Here is a 16,021-nt window from a genome sequence, read left to right as displayed (position 1 = left end):
CCGCCAAACTTTATATGTTGGTACTCTGTCACCAATTCTTTACACCTTTCTTCTAAACAAGTTTCGAGACACTTGTTTCGTCCACTTCTCTTTAGCTTTCACCATCCTCTTTCACTTAAGATCTGAAACATCAGCTTATTTGCAAACCCTGTGTGTGGGAGAGTGCGTGTGTGTGTGTGTGTGTGTGCGTATGTGCATGTGTGTGTGTGCGTATATGTGCATGTGTGTGTGTATGTGTGCGTATGTGCATGTGTGTGTATGTGTGCGTATGTGCATGTGTGTGTGTGTTCGTATGTGCATGTGTGTGTGTGTGCGCGCGCGTATGTGTGTGTGTGTGCGTATGTGCATGTGTGTGTGCGTGCGTATGTGCATGTGTGTATGTATGTGTGTGCGTATGTGCATGTGTGTGTGTGCGTATGTGCATGTGTGTGTGTATGTGTGCGTATGTGCATGTGTGTGTGTGTGTGTTTACGGGGGGCGGGCTGTGACGTTCCTGGTTGGAGGCCTAACCTTCCGAATTCTTTTACATGGCTTAGAAAAACTGAACGATCGCTGCAATAAGTGTGTGAATCTGAGAGGGGAATATGTTGAATAAAATCACAATTAACTGATCCTCTTATATATTTTTTTTGGCCCAAAACCAAGAACTTTCCAGTACCCCCGCTTCGTATATATCACCTATGTGTCACCAGTGTCTGTATATATTAGTTCTCTCGCAAAATGCTTCAACAACGTTATTGTATACTGAGCCAAATTTGTTACGTAAAATTAACTCTAAGTTTTCATTAATTCATTATATTGGATTAAAACACAAATTCTAAACATGCGAATCACATCTTTATATATAAAAGTGAAGTTGTGTGTCTGTCTCCTACGATTTAGATTCCTAACTACTCCCACATTTTGCGGTGCAGTTTAACCAAAAGCGGGTATCTTATAGTCGTGATTCATATCGAGCCCTTCTGGGTATTAGCGCGCGTCTACGATGAGTCTACGATTTAAAAAAAAAATTACCATCATTATTTTCCATTTTAATGCATTTTTTCGCTATTATATAAGGGAAGTAACTCTCTAAAAATGTCTACGATGAGTGAACGATTTTTAAAAAAATTTACCATCACTTTTTTTTCCATTTTAATGCATTTTTTTTTCTATTTTTTGGCTATAACTCTCTAAAAATGCTTATATAGTTATTTCCCTTACAAACCCGAGCAACGCCGGGCGATACTGCTAGTTTAGAATAAACTAAAAGATATTTTATATTCGTTCTTATATTTTCATTCACTTCCTAATATTGAATTCTAATTTTATTTTGAAAATTGAATATATTCGCAATAAATTGCTTTAAAAAAATTATTTATGCGAACCTTTATATAATGGTAAATTTTGTTGAACAATTCGAATTTGTTGCGTTAGACCATATCTGTGAAGTTTAATTAACCTATCAAACGCTAATGAACGAGTGTCAAATCAGGGATTTTTTTTTTTTTTTTTAATGTCTTATCGGTTGTACAGCTACATATGCTAATTAGCTAAATTTTGTTCAACAAGATGGGTGCATCTACTTTGCTTGTAGTCTTTAGATTTCGGTGGAGATTCGATCCTGGGGTTTTATGACAATAAGTGTAGTCTAAAAAAAAATTCTGTTTCGCTGAAGAGATCTAATAAGACTGAAATGTACCCGTTTTTATATTCCGTACTTACCAGCATGATTAAAATATTGGTCGTTGAGTTAATGGTGTTCTCACGACATTTCTAATTAGATTATTTATGTTCTACCTTCAATATGTTCACCCCTACTTGACATTATAGCCAGAGGTTCACGTCATATGCATGTATTTCAGATATTTTGGCATGTATCTATGTTCTCAATAGTGAAGCACGGTGAGAAGGAATAGAATTAATTTTATAATGGTGTTGAACGCAGAATGTTGCTGACATGTGGAGAGACACGGCTATAAATTGCACTCATTGTATGCTTAGACAATCGTTGCATTGGCAGAGTCGTTACAGTGTCGGAGAGAATATTTGCAGAATGTGTTCTAGTTCTCTGCGTTCTAAGTTCGAATTCCGCCGAGGTCAACGTTGCCTTTCATCTTTTCGGGGTCGATAAATACCTTACTGAAACTGATTCTTCTTTGAAACTAGTTGTGATTAGACATAGAGAAAAATATGTTTCACCGGGTTTTTCTTTATTTCTATTATTAAAATACCCCTGAGACTACTTCAGTTATCGAGGGCCCAAATAAAGAAGGAATGCCTTGAAAATTTGTCATTGAATAGAAATCGTTATTTACATAGTTTGTTACAGCAAACTGTGAAAATAACAATACTGTCCTAGCCTATGGTAGACAAGATATAAATATGATACTATGCCATTGAGTATTCACAGGATATGTAGTGAAATTTTCCTCATTTCATTTTAATTTACATCTTATGTGCAATAAGAAATGGCAAAAGACGTGAGCAACGTTCGGAGCCGTTCCAACTTGCGCACTATCACAATCAAAACTGGTCCTTTTCTTTTTTTAAGTCAAGAGAATTCTGAAAAGAAAATGTAAAGAACGCAAAATGCAACAACAACTACGCCCTCTCTTAACTCCTCTTTGCCTACTTGTTTCATGCAAGGATTGGTCTTTTTGCTCATAAACTCCTATCAACATGGGGGATCTACTCAGGAGGAAATTGAAATTCTAAACACGAGAAACAACCAGCGAATGACAATGTATACTATAATTTTCTGTGGATTGAGAGTTGCAAATGGCCAAGTGGATTGAGTAGCGAAGAAGTGATTCGTATTTTACCGTTTGTTTACCACCAATACAGATAGGCCTCACAGTCCAGTTCATCTAATTTAGCCATGTGTATCCATAGAATGACTATGGAATGGGTTTTAATTGAAAGCAGGTTACATCATTTCAAGAATGACGAATATTTTCTGAGTTCATACAGCATTTAATTCGCGTCATCATGTAGGCTTAGGTTATAAACAATATCAATATGATTCTAGCTTCAGTTCCATCACCATTATTTCAGACTAAGCCGAGAAATGGATGCATATATGCTTGTAGAACTCATTCTAGTTCTTCCTTAGAACATAAAATTAAAAACTATACACGTGCACCCTTGTTCGCTGTCTTTCCGGGTTTTTTCCAATAATAATTGAAGATGGTGAGCTGGCAGAAGCGTTAGTACGTCAGGCGAAATGTTTGGCGATATTTCATCCGTATTTACGTTCTGAGTGCAAATTCCGTGGAGGTCAACTTTGCTTTTCATCCTTTCAGGGTTGATGAAATAAGTACCAGTTAAGCACTGGGGTCGATGTAAACCACTTCTACCAAAAATGACAGGCCTTCTGCCTATAGTTGAAAGGACTAGTGTTTATTTTTATTTTTATTTTTGTTTAATTTTTTTTTTGTATCGGACCCCTACGATGGAATTTAGGTAGATTTACTCTCTGTAAACAAGTCACCAACTGTGACCTCAGCCATCCAAGAAATTTCGAATGATTTTCACCTTTCCTAACAAGCAAGCCTGTTGCAAGTATTTTGTGTGCTTCTACAAGGCAAATCTTTTCAGTTCACTCCTTGAGCCTCTTCCCTCTCTTTCTTATACTCCAATGACAATTAATACGACTTCACTTTTTCTGCAACCCCACAATCTGCTAATCTCTCACTTCAGGTGCTAGTATACATCTACTTTGTTGAATTCTCTCTCTCTCTTTTGTTGTTGTTGTTGTTGTTGTTATCCTTGTATCAAATGGATAGGCCACATCAGTTATATAGCAAATCCGTTCCCTCTTCTCAAACACCAAGATGTCTGCTCTGCTATACTCTTAGATATTGAGCCGTTTGGATAGAAAACTCTCGAAGAAGTTTAACCTCGTCATTTTCAGTCACTTTTTCAGGTGCATGTTCACACTAGTTGTGTTCTGATTGAAGTCGATACTCCTTGCGCATTTCCCAGTGAATATTATCATCATCAGCATCATCATTGCGGTGACCTGGCAGAATCGTTACCACGTCAGACAGAACGCTTCGCGGCATTTCTTCTGGCTTTAGGTTCTGAGTTCAAATTCCGCCGAGGCCTTTCATCCTTTCGGAATCGATGAAGTAAATTGAGCACAGAATCGATTTAATCGATTAAACACCTCCCCGAAATTTCAGGCCACGAACCTACAGTTGAAATAGTAGTAGTAGTAGTAGTAGTAGTAGTAGTAAGTAGTAGTAGTAGTAGTAGTAGTAGTAGTAACAATAATAATAATAATAATAATAATAATAATAATGATAATAATAATAATGATAATAATAATAATAATTATTATTATTATATTATTATTATTATTTTTATTGTTATTATTATATTATTATTATTATTATTATTATTATTATTAATATCAATATTTTTAAGGCAGTGAGCTGACAGAATCGTTAGCACACAGGACGAAATGCTTAACGTTCTGAGTTCAAATTCCGCCGAGGTCCACTTTGCCTGCCATCCTTTCGGGGGTCGATAAATTAAGTACCAGTGATACACAGGGATTGATGTAATCAACTTACCCCCTCCCCCAAATTTCAGGCCTTGTGTCTATAGTAGAAAGGATTATTATTATTATTATTATTATTATTATTATTATTATTATTATTATTTCATGCGAGTTTTTGCTGCATCACCTTGTGCACCTCCGTATTCCTGAGGTGGGAGCAACATTGTGTTCTTATTTTTGTGGGGATTAGAGGAGCGTAGACTCCTCCTGTTTGTGTATTGCAGTAGTTTGTTTTGTTGTTGCTAAGCAGCATTTTGTCTGCCTTCACGTTTTGAGTTCAAATTCCACCGAGGTCCCCTTTGCCTTTTATCTTTCGGGGTTGGTAAAATATGTACCAGTTGTGCACTGGTATTTATTTTACCGACCGAAATTTGAAACCATTATTATAATAAATGTTGTTGTTGTTGTTGTTGTTCGTGGTGGTGGTCGTGGTGATGGTCTATCGATATGTATTGCGCAGCGCTCCTGTAAGTTAGTTTCTATTTGCATTGTTACACAAAGTTATATATTGTACATTTGTTGGATCTTTTCGGTTTGAACGGCAGTTCTTTTCTAGCGGTGCCATATGAAATTGTCGCCCATAATTATGACCCTAGTATCGATCTATTGCATTTCAATCTATTTTAGGGTTAGGGTTAGTTAGGGTTAGGGTTAGGGTTAGAGTTAGGGTTAGGGGTGGGGGGAAGGGTATATTTATTTTCTTCACAAATGTAAATAAGCCCAATCTGTTTCTTAAACGAGGGACATATTCATACGGCACAGAATGTTGTTTACTTCAATGGACGTCACTGATTGGTTGAAATTGCAGAAATTGAAGAAAAAAACAACAAATATCTTACAAACTATAGAATTTTCTCAATAAAGCCAAGAGAAAAAGATGTTTTATAAACACATTTCTACCAGTATACGAAGTTTAACATTTTTTAGTTATCTAGAAATTATGTTAAAAACTGCCGTTCAAACCGAAAAGATCCCATTTGTTTTTATTACATAGATGAACAAACCTGGACCTTAGGGAACTCGTTAATTTTCCTCCACTTGTAGCCCTTGGGGACTAAATTGAGGTTTGTCTAGTAAACACGTTCCTCAAATTTTGTTTTAAAAGAAAGATGGCGGACGAAAACCACCCGTTATCCTCAGAACAGCCAAATTATAAAAGTTAGTGACAACAGCAGTACAACAACAACGACGACGACAACAACAACAATAACACCACCGCACGGAAAATTATGAAAGTAACTTCCCACCTTTAGAACTCCTAACATTCCCACCACAGTACCAGCAAAAGAAATCAATGACAACGAAAAGCAACAACACTTTCACCTCCACCACCCCCAGCAGTGACAACAGCAAACCCAACATCATTAACGAAAAAAGCAAGAACAAGGAAAATGAACCATGCAAGTCCGCTGTCAGGGTTTCGCCGGCGTAACGCGGCAAATAATTGAAGAAACTTTTATAAAGGAAAATGAATTTAAAAGGGCAAAATGTATGCTGAAGTAATGTGGGCGAAATGTGGCACTGAAGCTAATTTGCGGACAGTTCTATACAAAGCAATTAGAAGAAGCAGGCACACACTAGCAGATGGAAAAATATCTGCGACCAATTTGGAAGAGCAAAGCTTATATAGCCAATAAGGGCGGGAGTATAGGATTGTCGAATTCAAGTTCACCTCAGAAGAAGAGACCAAAATTCACTTAACCGCCACCTTAACGAGTGACGAACTCTTCTTCATCCCCATTTACCTTTACCGAAGAGTGTTTAAAATAAGAATAATAAATACGCCATCAGAAATCGACTTCTGCTGGCTGGTGGTAGCAATTCTCTTCGACATAGACGAGAAAACCAGTATTCTGCAAATACAGAGAATACGGAAGAGAAACCGGTTAGAACAAGGTATGCAGTTGTTAATACAGGAATATCAACAAAGTACTGAAGCCAGTCCGGACTTCATAGCCCTACCAGATGGCACAAAGCTTCACGTGGCTGTTGAGGGAAGAAGGCTGAGACGTCAGCTGTGTGGGACACACATCACCTCGAAGCCTTTGGCCTACAGCAAAAGAAACCAACGCTCCTGACAACACCACAACAACAACAACAGCAACAACAACAACACCAACAGAGACAGGTGGCCACGACATCAACAATAGCAAGACCGAAACTAACGGCAGCGAAAACAGCAACAACAACAATTACAACAGCATCTGCAGTAGCAGCAGCATCACCACAACAACAGCAGCAACAGCAGCAGCAGAAACCCCTAAAACAACAACAGCTACTTCAATAAAACACCAAAATGCCCATCCCTTCTTCGGACCACTCAGACATGTCCTATAACGAAGGGGACAGAGATGAGACTAAATGGTAAACGGTCACCAAGGCCAAGAAAAGAGGAACAAAAACACACCAATACAAAAAATTGACAGATACGAACAAATGGGAGGATGCTTTTGAACACCAATGCTCAAACACCACCCCCACCACAGTTCTACACTAACATTGTCAACATCATCCCCATCACCACCATAATTACCACCACTATCATAGACACCACCACTACAAGCACAATCTAATTCATACACACGACAATTTTATCACAAATCCCATCACGAGCAAAATTTAAACATCCTCAATTACACTGTCATAGACACGAACAACTACACAAAAATGGAAAGCATATACAACCATTCAGACATCTCTCAGAGCAATTCCATTACACCGACAGCCAACATAGCTACACACATAACATCCATACAAATACATCAAAACATATAAAACATTAAGAAGAAATGCCCTGATGGGATGGGAAATTTTACAAAACGTGTTAACAAAAGCCTACAAATGACTGCTTGTAGAAACACCCACATCATAGGCACGGAATACTTATCGGTCGCTCCTCTCAAAATTACGGGAAGTAGTTCTCCTATTCTCCATCTAATTCATTGTCCAATGTTGCCTTGCACAGAATAGGCAGTATAAATGTACGTGATCCGGGGTTGCCTTGAAAACAGGACCACCTATTCAATTATCTCGGGTCTCTTAGTTTAGATGTCGTGGCTGTCAGTGAGACCAAGCTCTCTGACCGACGAAATTTCTTGCCCATTTTCGGTGAGTGCGAGGTTTACTTATCTCCATGTCAACCGAGAATGAGAGGATGGAACTGCGGTGTTGTTCCGGAGAGGTCTGGATCTCAAGATAAGGGCTATCTTCTTGGACCCAGAAGGTAAATGGGTGTTCCTAGGTGTGAATAGTAGTGAAGGGAAAGCTTTCAGACTGGTGGTTGTTATTGCTCCGACAGGAACAGGACAGTCGGATTTCTTCAGACGTTTGGAAGTTTCCCTGAGAACGTCTCGACCATTAGTGCTAATGTGCGACTGGAATGACATTTTAGACATTTTATACATTTTCGCCGGGCGAAATGCGTAGCCGTATTTCATCTACCGTTACGTTCTGCGTTCAAATTCCGCCGAGGTCGACTTTGCCTTTCATTCTTTCGGAGTCGATAAACTAAGTACCAGTTATGCACTGGGGTCGATGTAATCGACTTAATCCGTTTGTCTGTCCTTGTTTGTCCCCTCTGTGTTTAGCCCCTTGTGGGTAGTAAAGAAATAGACATTTTAGACGCACATTTGGATTGTGTGGGGCTAGCTGTTAGAAGAGAGGTGAAAAAGCCTCACAAATCTGCTGACGTTTTCAATGATGAATTGATGACCCTCATAGTATGAAATAAAGACATAGAGAGAGGGAGTGCAATTTATGTCACCAGCACTTTTAAAGTGCTAGATGACTTAACGTTAGTGCGAATGCCACTCAACATGTACAAGAACATTAGAAGGTTTTCCTCTACGACGTGGGAACCCTGAATGTAAATTCCACGAACAAACTTTTAAAGGGATTCCCAAAGGAGCTCCAACCAAACTCAGAGATCGAGCCACCCGCCTGCCGACAACACCGGGAGGATAAGTAACCCCACTCATTTCCTTTCTCTCAACTCTCTCCGGTCAACATGGCAAATATTAGAGTAGGTTACAAAAAGGTAAGTGGCCTTATGTCGTCCTGGAAGCAAGGTGACTTCAAGTTACTAGCTTTGGATGTGATAGACGCCAGTGAGATCAGAGTTTCTAACATGCGCACTCTACCTCCTATTTTTGACGACTTTTGTATTTACGCATCTCTTAGTCGCCCTGGAATAGTGGGGTGGGGTGTCAGTGTTGGTTAAGAAAGGACTGGATCTCGAGGTACGGACGATCTTCCTGAACCCGGATGGTAAGTTGTTAGTCCTGGATGTCAGCAATAGCGAAGGTGGGGCTTTTAGACTAGTCGCTGTGTACACCCCGACTAGGACGGGGCAGCCGTATTTCTTCAGCCCTTTTGAGGTTTTCCTTGGGATGTCTCGTTCTTTAATGCCAGTGGATCTCTCTGAGAGCGACTTAGTTAGAATCCATGGGCAGGGCCCCGGATACTGGACGCTCAACGCGTCTTCCCTGGTTCATAAAGCTTTCGAAGACCGGGTTAGTAAGTTAGTCCATCGGAAGTTGTCGAATGCAATCCTCAACAACCGATGGTGGATAGCCCTGAAAAGAGGCGTTAGGGTTTAGTAAAGAATTAGTGTTAGAGCAATCTAGAATAGAGGGAAACCTAGTAAGGAAAATAGAAGAGACACTTAATAAAAGCATAGCGACCGACGTGCTGGCAAGATTGGCTCTTGATCAACACTTCAATTCCAGGCACGAAAGTTGCTTTGTCAGAGCTAGGATGCGTACACTAAGATACGAGTGGATGAAACCCGTTCGATGGCCCGGATGGAAGAGGCACAACGAGGAAACAAAGCCACAATTCGGTCTTTGATGGGCCGAGACAGGTTCTTGCAACTCGAGTCCAAGCAGATGTGTGCGGAATTTCATCAGCTGAACTGTACAGAGTGCGTAGTGTAGCAGAATTGGAGGTGGATTTCACTTCCTACCTCGACGGCATTTCGCGCCTTTCGGCTTAGGATGCGACGTTCTGCGAAGCGCAGTTAACAGCCGAAGATATACGGGATGCGATGACTAACTTCAGAAGGGAAGTCTCCGCGACTTCGGTCTCGCTTATGGCCACCACACCTATATTTGATAACCTGAGGTTGCTGAGTAAGTGACCCTGCTTCTAAGATTTACGTTCTGAGTTCAAATTCCGCAAAGGTCGACTTTGCTTTTCATCCTTCTGAAGTCAATGTAACTGACTTGCTCCCGCTCCTAAAATACTGGACTTGTACCAAAATTTGAAACTAATATTACGTTGACGCATATACCTACACAGATCACTCTAGAGTCAATGCACACAGAAGAAACAAAGGGGGATAACCTTGACAGAGCTTATAATACTGAACGGTTCCAATAGGTGGCCATTTACTCCGACTACCAAACAGATGTCACTGTTCAGTGGTTATTCATTGCAGCTAGTCAATCTCTGAAGATGGGATGAAACCGGCTGCTGTGAAGACAACCGCCAAGTATTGGTGGTCGACTGTATCGAAAGCTTTTGATTGATCTAAGTTGATCAGGGTCCTTATCCACTCCCTCTGTTATGAATCGCATAAAGTGGAGGATGTCATGGATAAATATGTTCAGGATGATGCATCACCAACCAGACCACAAATGACAAACGCCAAATCTCTTTGGTAACACTTTGGTCCGAATCTTGAAATCTGAGTTTAGCAGAGATATAGGCCGAAAAATTATTCTTTTTGTTTGAGTCTTTTAACAGCAAGTCACCTATTTGGTTCACAGAAATGGAAATTCTTCCGTTCTAATGCTAGCTGTGATAGATCTGCCAAGAGATCACCGAAAAAAATCTAGCATATAATCGTAAACTCTAATACGAGCCATCTTAACGAGGTGGTTTGCATTTCGCGCAACTAGTTATCATTCCTTGTATTTAACTGGCTGTTATCGGCCTTTGATAATACTCCGAAAGCTGCAGTAGGTCGTCGAGATAGGCATTGAAGTACATCCTGCGATACGGCCCACCACACGCCCCGAACATCCATATGATGTGCCGCTGAAAAACCACACACATCGAGTAGCACGCGCTGAGCGTAATCTTCCAAAGACCGAATCATGGCTTAGTTGCCATGTTAAGCCTTGCTCACACAGCCCCATCGAACAGCTTTTATTTCTTCTTGTTAGAGCACGCACCTTAATCCTTAGAAAGTAGTTTTCGTGCTTCACCCTGAAGAAATTGTCGAAGGGCAATTTTACCGCAAACACATAAATTATGATCTCTTTACTATGTATCTAATTAGGTCCTCCTATAAGCTAATTTTCTCTACTGCTACTGCCTTGCTAAACCTTATCGATTCTATTATAATAGTGCTCTTCAGGGTGGACAACCATTTATCGCTGTCGATGTCCCTGTCAGCGTTTGCATAACTAATTCAGTAATCTGGTCTTTGTAATCTTACACATAGGGAATGACGTGTTCAGCTTTCAGTAACCAGGTTTTCGCTTATGAAGCCTACCCAAGGTGACCGTACGTGTACCCAAAGACTTTAAATTGTGGATAACATAAGCTGTCTGTATTGAATGCCATATCTAGATATGATCTTTATAATCCGAGTGCAATTTGTCCTTGCCTACACGAGCACATTCGGTACCTGTTAGATTATTGTAAACATCTGAGCAGCCCTACACAATCTCACTGTGTATTCAAGATACTATTCCAGTCTCCCACTAGCACTAAAGAGCGAACGTTTCTAGAAAGACCTCCAGATGCCTTAAGAAATCAGGTTGCTCCACACTTGTTGGGGCGTAACCGGTCATTAGTTTGAAGATATGGAATTCTCTGCTGATCACGTCTTATATCATCACTTTACCATCCGAGTCTTCGAATATGGTCTGTATCGTGAGATTCAAACTTTTCCAAAACAACACAGTGATTCTGTTTCCTGATTTCGGCCAACTTAAAATTGTATACAACCTTTAGCCAAAGCTGGGCATGAAGGCTCGTTCCTAGGAAATGTTGGTTTCACTGGTTGCTACTACATCTATATCTAGTGACCTAAGGTCATTCAGCAGGTGGCCTTGCTCCAAGGCGAATTCAGGCCACGTGCATTGACACTACCTATTCTGAGTATGGTTATGCTGAATAAGAAGGAGGAATTTGTGAAGAACCATTTACATTATTCATGTAGAAGGACGGGTGTTCCATCCTCCCGACTAGTTGTGCGTGTTTCTTCGGGCAAACTTAGAATATTTTGTTAATATTGTTATAGAAATTTATTCGATTGGGACATCTGATTCTTAAAATGTGTGGTTCTGACGATTTTTACGCGTGTCGGTATGCTATATGTTGATGCGATGTAGTCAACGTAATATTTGTTTTCGTTAATGAATTCATTAAGTTTTTGTCTACGGTAGGGGAGTTAATGATTTCATCTTTTTCCTTTGTGTTGCGAGTGCTGTTTTCGCTGTTGGTGTAGGTGTGAATTGGCTTTTGTTGGATGTGATGGTGGTGGTGGTGGTGGTGGTGTTGATAGTGTTGGTGTTTACGTTGCAGGCAGTGTTGATGTATTGTTTAAATGTATATCCTTTGCTTTTGGACTTTCGTGCCTTTTTGTTGCCATAGTGCTTTTTCTGGTTTTTGTTATCTTTCTGTTAGGCAATTTTCGTCATTTAGGGTCTTGTGTGTCATCTGAACGGCATGTCTGAAGGTCCCAAAGCAGGGTAGCATATTTCGTGGGTGTGTCTGCTTTGTTCTTTTGTTGTCGTTGTTTAGGAGGCTTCTACTGTTGTTGTCGGTAATGTGCTTTTGTTGCTGTTACTTCCACCGTTAATAATAATAAGAATAATATGGGAACGTGACGTTAATCCCGATTGGATATTGAACTTGAAATCGCTACTACTAAGCAAGCAAAATAATCAAACTTTTAAAAAGAACAGACAGAAACGACTTGAGCGGTTGAGCCAGAACTCCCTGCGAAGACAATATGTCCTTCGAAGCCAAAAGGCTGATAATGACCAAAAAACAACCTATCAGTGGCTGAGGAGTTCATGATTGAAAACAGCAACTGAAGGTTTCAAAGTGACAGCACAAGACCAAAGTTTGTTTGCCAGAAATTACCTGGCAAATATTCTTAAAAACGGTGCAAACCCAAAACGCAGATTCTGCAACAAATTTGATGAAACAACAAACCATCTTGTTTCCGGCTGTCTTGTGCTAACACTAAACGAATATAAAAATTGCCACAATAGGTTAGTGTAGTATTTACATTGAAAAACATGTAAACACTATTATATCGGCACTCCTGCTAACTGGTACGAACAGTATCCGAACCAAAGGCTGAAAAGCGAAAATATCACCATCCTCTGGGATTTTCTAGTCTACGCTGACAGAACAAATCAGGATAATCGACCAGACATATTCATTAAAGAGGGGGAACAAAGTATTTCTAAACTGATATATATAAGTTTCCCCTCTGATAAAAATGTCTATCAAAGAATTTGACAAGCTCAGTAAATATAAGGATCTAAAAATTGAAATACAAAAGACTTAAAGGGAAAACCGTCCGTGTTATTACAGGTACCCTTGGAATGATAAAAAGGAGGTATCAGAAAAATCTAGACAGCATCCCATTAGAGCCATTTGTCAAAGAAATCCAAAAAGGCTGTGTTGTCAAGTACCGCCCACATCCTTAGAAAAACCCTATCGAATTTAAATCAGATGTTTGGTGTTGTGTCGTATGAATGTATTTCGGAACTATGTCTTCCCACTTTCTCTCCCCAAACTTTCCGCAAGCCTTCATGTCAATTTTTGTTGCACACTTCGACCGAGATTGGGAGTCCTGAACGCGAGTAACGAAAAGGGTGTCTTTAGACTCGTTGTAGCTTTTAAGATCCGACAGAGGGAGCATAGCCTGATTTCTTCGGGTGTCAGGATTTCCTAGGAACGTCCCGCTCTTTAGTGTTAGTGGGCGACTGGAACGTCATCTTAGATGTTCTTTTAGGTTGCGTAGCGCTGAGAAGAGAAGCAAAAACCTCGCAAACTTTCTCAGACATCTCCAGTTGTCTGACAGGTACCGACTGGATTTCCCGAGTGTGCTAATGCAGACATGAACAAACCGCATATGGTCATCTCTAGATCGAGTATTCTGTAGGATAGTAAACGGGGACAGTATAGGTTGTCCACGTTTTAAAATCGTCGACTACATAGACCACAAAATTGTGATCTGTAAGGTCATCATAGATTAGCTTTATAGGCAGGGTCCCTGTTATTGGAAACTGAATGCGTCACTCGCCGTATCTGATATTATAACGTGAAAAGCAATGAGAAAATTTATTTTGCAATACAGGATTTCGTGTAACAGCAAGATTATCAGAAAGTTCAACGTCCGTATAGCGAAAGATCCTGGTAATTGTTTTTTTTTTTAAGACAATCCTAAAATTCTAATTTTATAATTGTTGATAATAAATGCAGTGAGAAAGGTCATTGTCTTTTATCTATTTTGGGATCGTAAAACAATGAATCAATTTATTTTCAACCCATTGAAAAAAAAAATCAGATTGATATCAGTCAAAGGCCTTCCACTTGGTGGCTTTATTGCATACTGCACCCATTACCACCATCACTGAAGCACCATCTCTTATATCAAATAGCTACTGGCCTTAATCCACTTACCTATTTTAGCCAAATCCATTAACTCGCTCGAACATTCATAGTAGCATATGTTTAACGATGAGTAAAGTCTAGTAACAATGACTATTGTCTCGATTGGAAAGTATGCTATCTTCCTATCATTGTCCTCGCATTTTATCATGTGGATACACTGAGCTTTCACCTTAAGAAAAATAGAAAGCGTTTTTGTCGTTTGTATTCGATATTTTTAAACAAGGCCAAAGCTTGTTTTCGGTTCACTACAATTGCGTGATACCTTGTAAAATTGTATTCTACCATAGCCAAAGTTCAACCAGAACTTTTCAGGGGAAACTGAGCAAGAAGAAAGCCTGATGGAGGAACTATTCTGTTCACCAATCTATCGGCCAGTTCACTTTTAGCTTTCGTCACTGGCACAATTCAACAGTGTGCTCCAGCATGGCCGCAGTCAAATGACTGAAACAAGTAAAAGAGTAAAAGAGTATATAAAGTTACTGATGGCGCAGTAACTTTATAGGCGCAGGAGTGACTGTGTGGTAAGTAGCTGCGTGGCACCTTGGGTAAGTGTGTTGTACTATAGCCTCGGGCCAACCAAAGCCTTGTGAGTGGATTTGGTAGACGGAAACTGAAAGAAGCCCGTCGTATATATTATGTGGGTGTTTTATATATATATATATATATTATATATAAGGGCTTAGTAAAATAAATTACTTTGCCACATACTGAACTCATTAGAAATAGCAGCTAAAGAAATTTCTTCAGCTATTTCTAATACTTAAAGAAGATCTCTCTCAGATAGTGTTTGCCTAAACTAACTCACAAAAGTATGGGGGAAAAAACATTAAAAAATCAAGTGCAAAGGTTATTTGAGAACGTACGTTTCTGGATTAGTCAATATATATATATATATATATACACACATATATATATATATATATATATATATACAACGGGCTTCTTTCAGTATCCGTCTACCAAATCCACTCACAAGGCTTTGGTTGGCCCGAGGCTATAGTAGAAGACATTTGCCCAACGTGCCACACAGTGGGACTGAATCCGGAACCATGTGGTTGGTAAGCAAGCTTCTTACCACACAACCACTCCTACATTTATACACACACACAGAGACGTATATACATGTGCACAGACAGACAGGCAGGCACGCACGCACGCAGGCAGGCAGGCAGTGACGGCAAGTGTCTTAGTGGTTAGGCTATTCGGCTCGCAACCATAAGGTTGAGAGTTAAATTCCCAGCAGCAAGACACTATTCACCCTTCAGCAAGACACCGTTTCTCATTTCTCCAATCCATTAAGCTGTAAAAAAGGAGTTGTACCTGTAATTCAAAGGGCCAGCCTTATAACACCGAATCTTCCTGAGAACTACGTTAAGGGTACAGGTGTCTGTGGAGTGCTCGGTCAATTGCACGTTAATTTTATAAACAGACTGTTCACTTCATCGAATAAACTGGGACACTCATCATAACCAGAGTCCCAACATATATTTTATTCATTTTATTTTCCCCCCTATGTCTGAGGTGATGAATTCTTGCCCAAGCATGTAGCTGGCTGAGTACTGACCACTGAAAAGACACAAAAAGGCCAAAACACATCTAGCATTCTCACTGGCTGCTGCAGGGACGAATTTTTTTCCCCTGATCTATTTTGCACTTTTAACACAGGACATCCATAACAGATGTTATCTCAGGACAAATACCTTAATAACTAGCCTGACAGTCTGTATATATATATTAAGTATGAAAGATAAAGGGTTATTTTAATTTAATGTTCAGACTAATGGAAAATATATTGCTTGAAAACAGGTGAGGGCTAGTGACAGGAAAAGC

The sequence above is a fragment of the Octopus sinensis genome, linkage group LG6 (genome assembly GCF_006345805.1).
Source record: "Octopus sinensis linkage group LG6, ASM634580v1, whole genome shotgun sequence".
Lineage (NCBI taxonomy): Eukaryota > Metazoa > Mollusca > Cephalopoda > Octopoda > Octopodidae > Octopus > Octopus sinensis.
This window is presented reverse-complemented; position numbering follows the sequence as displayed.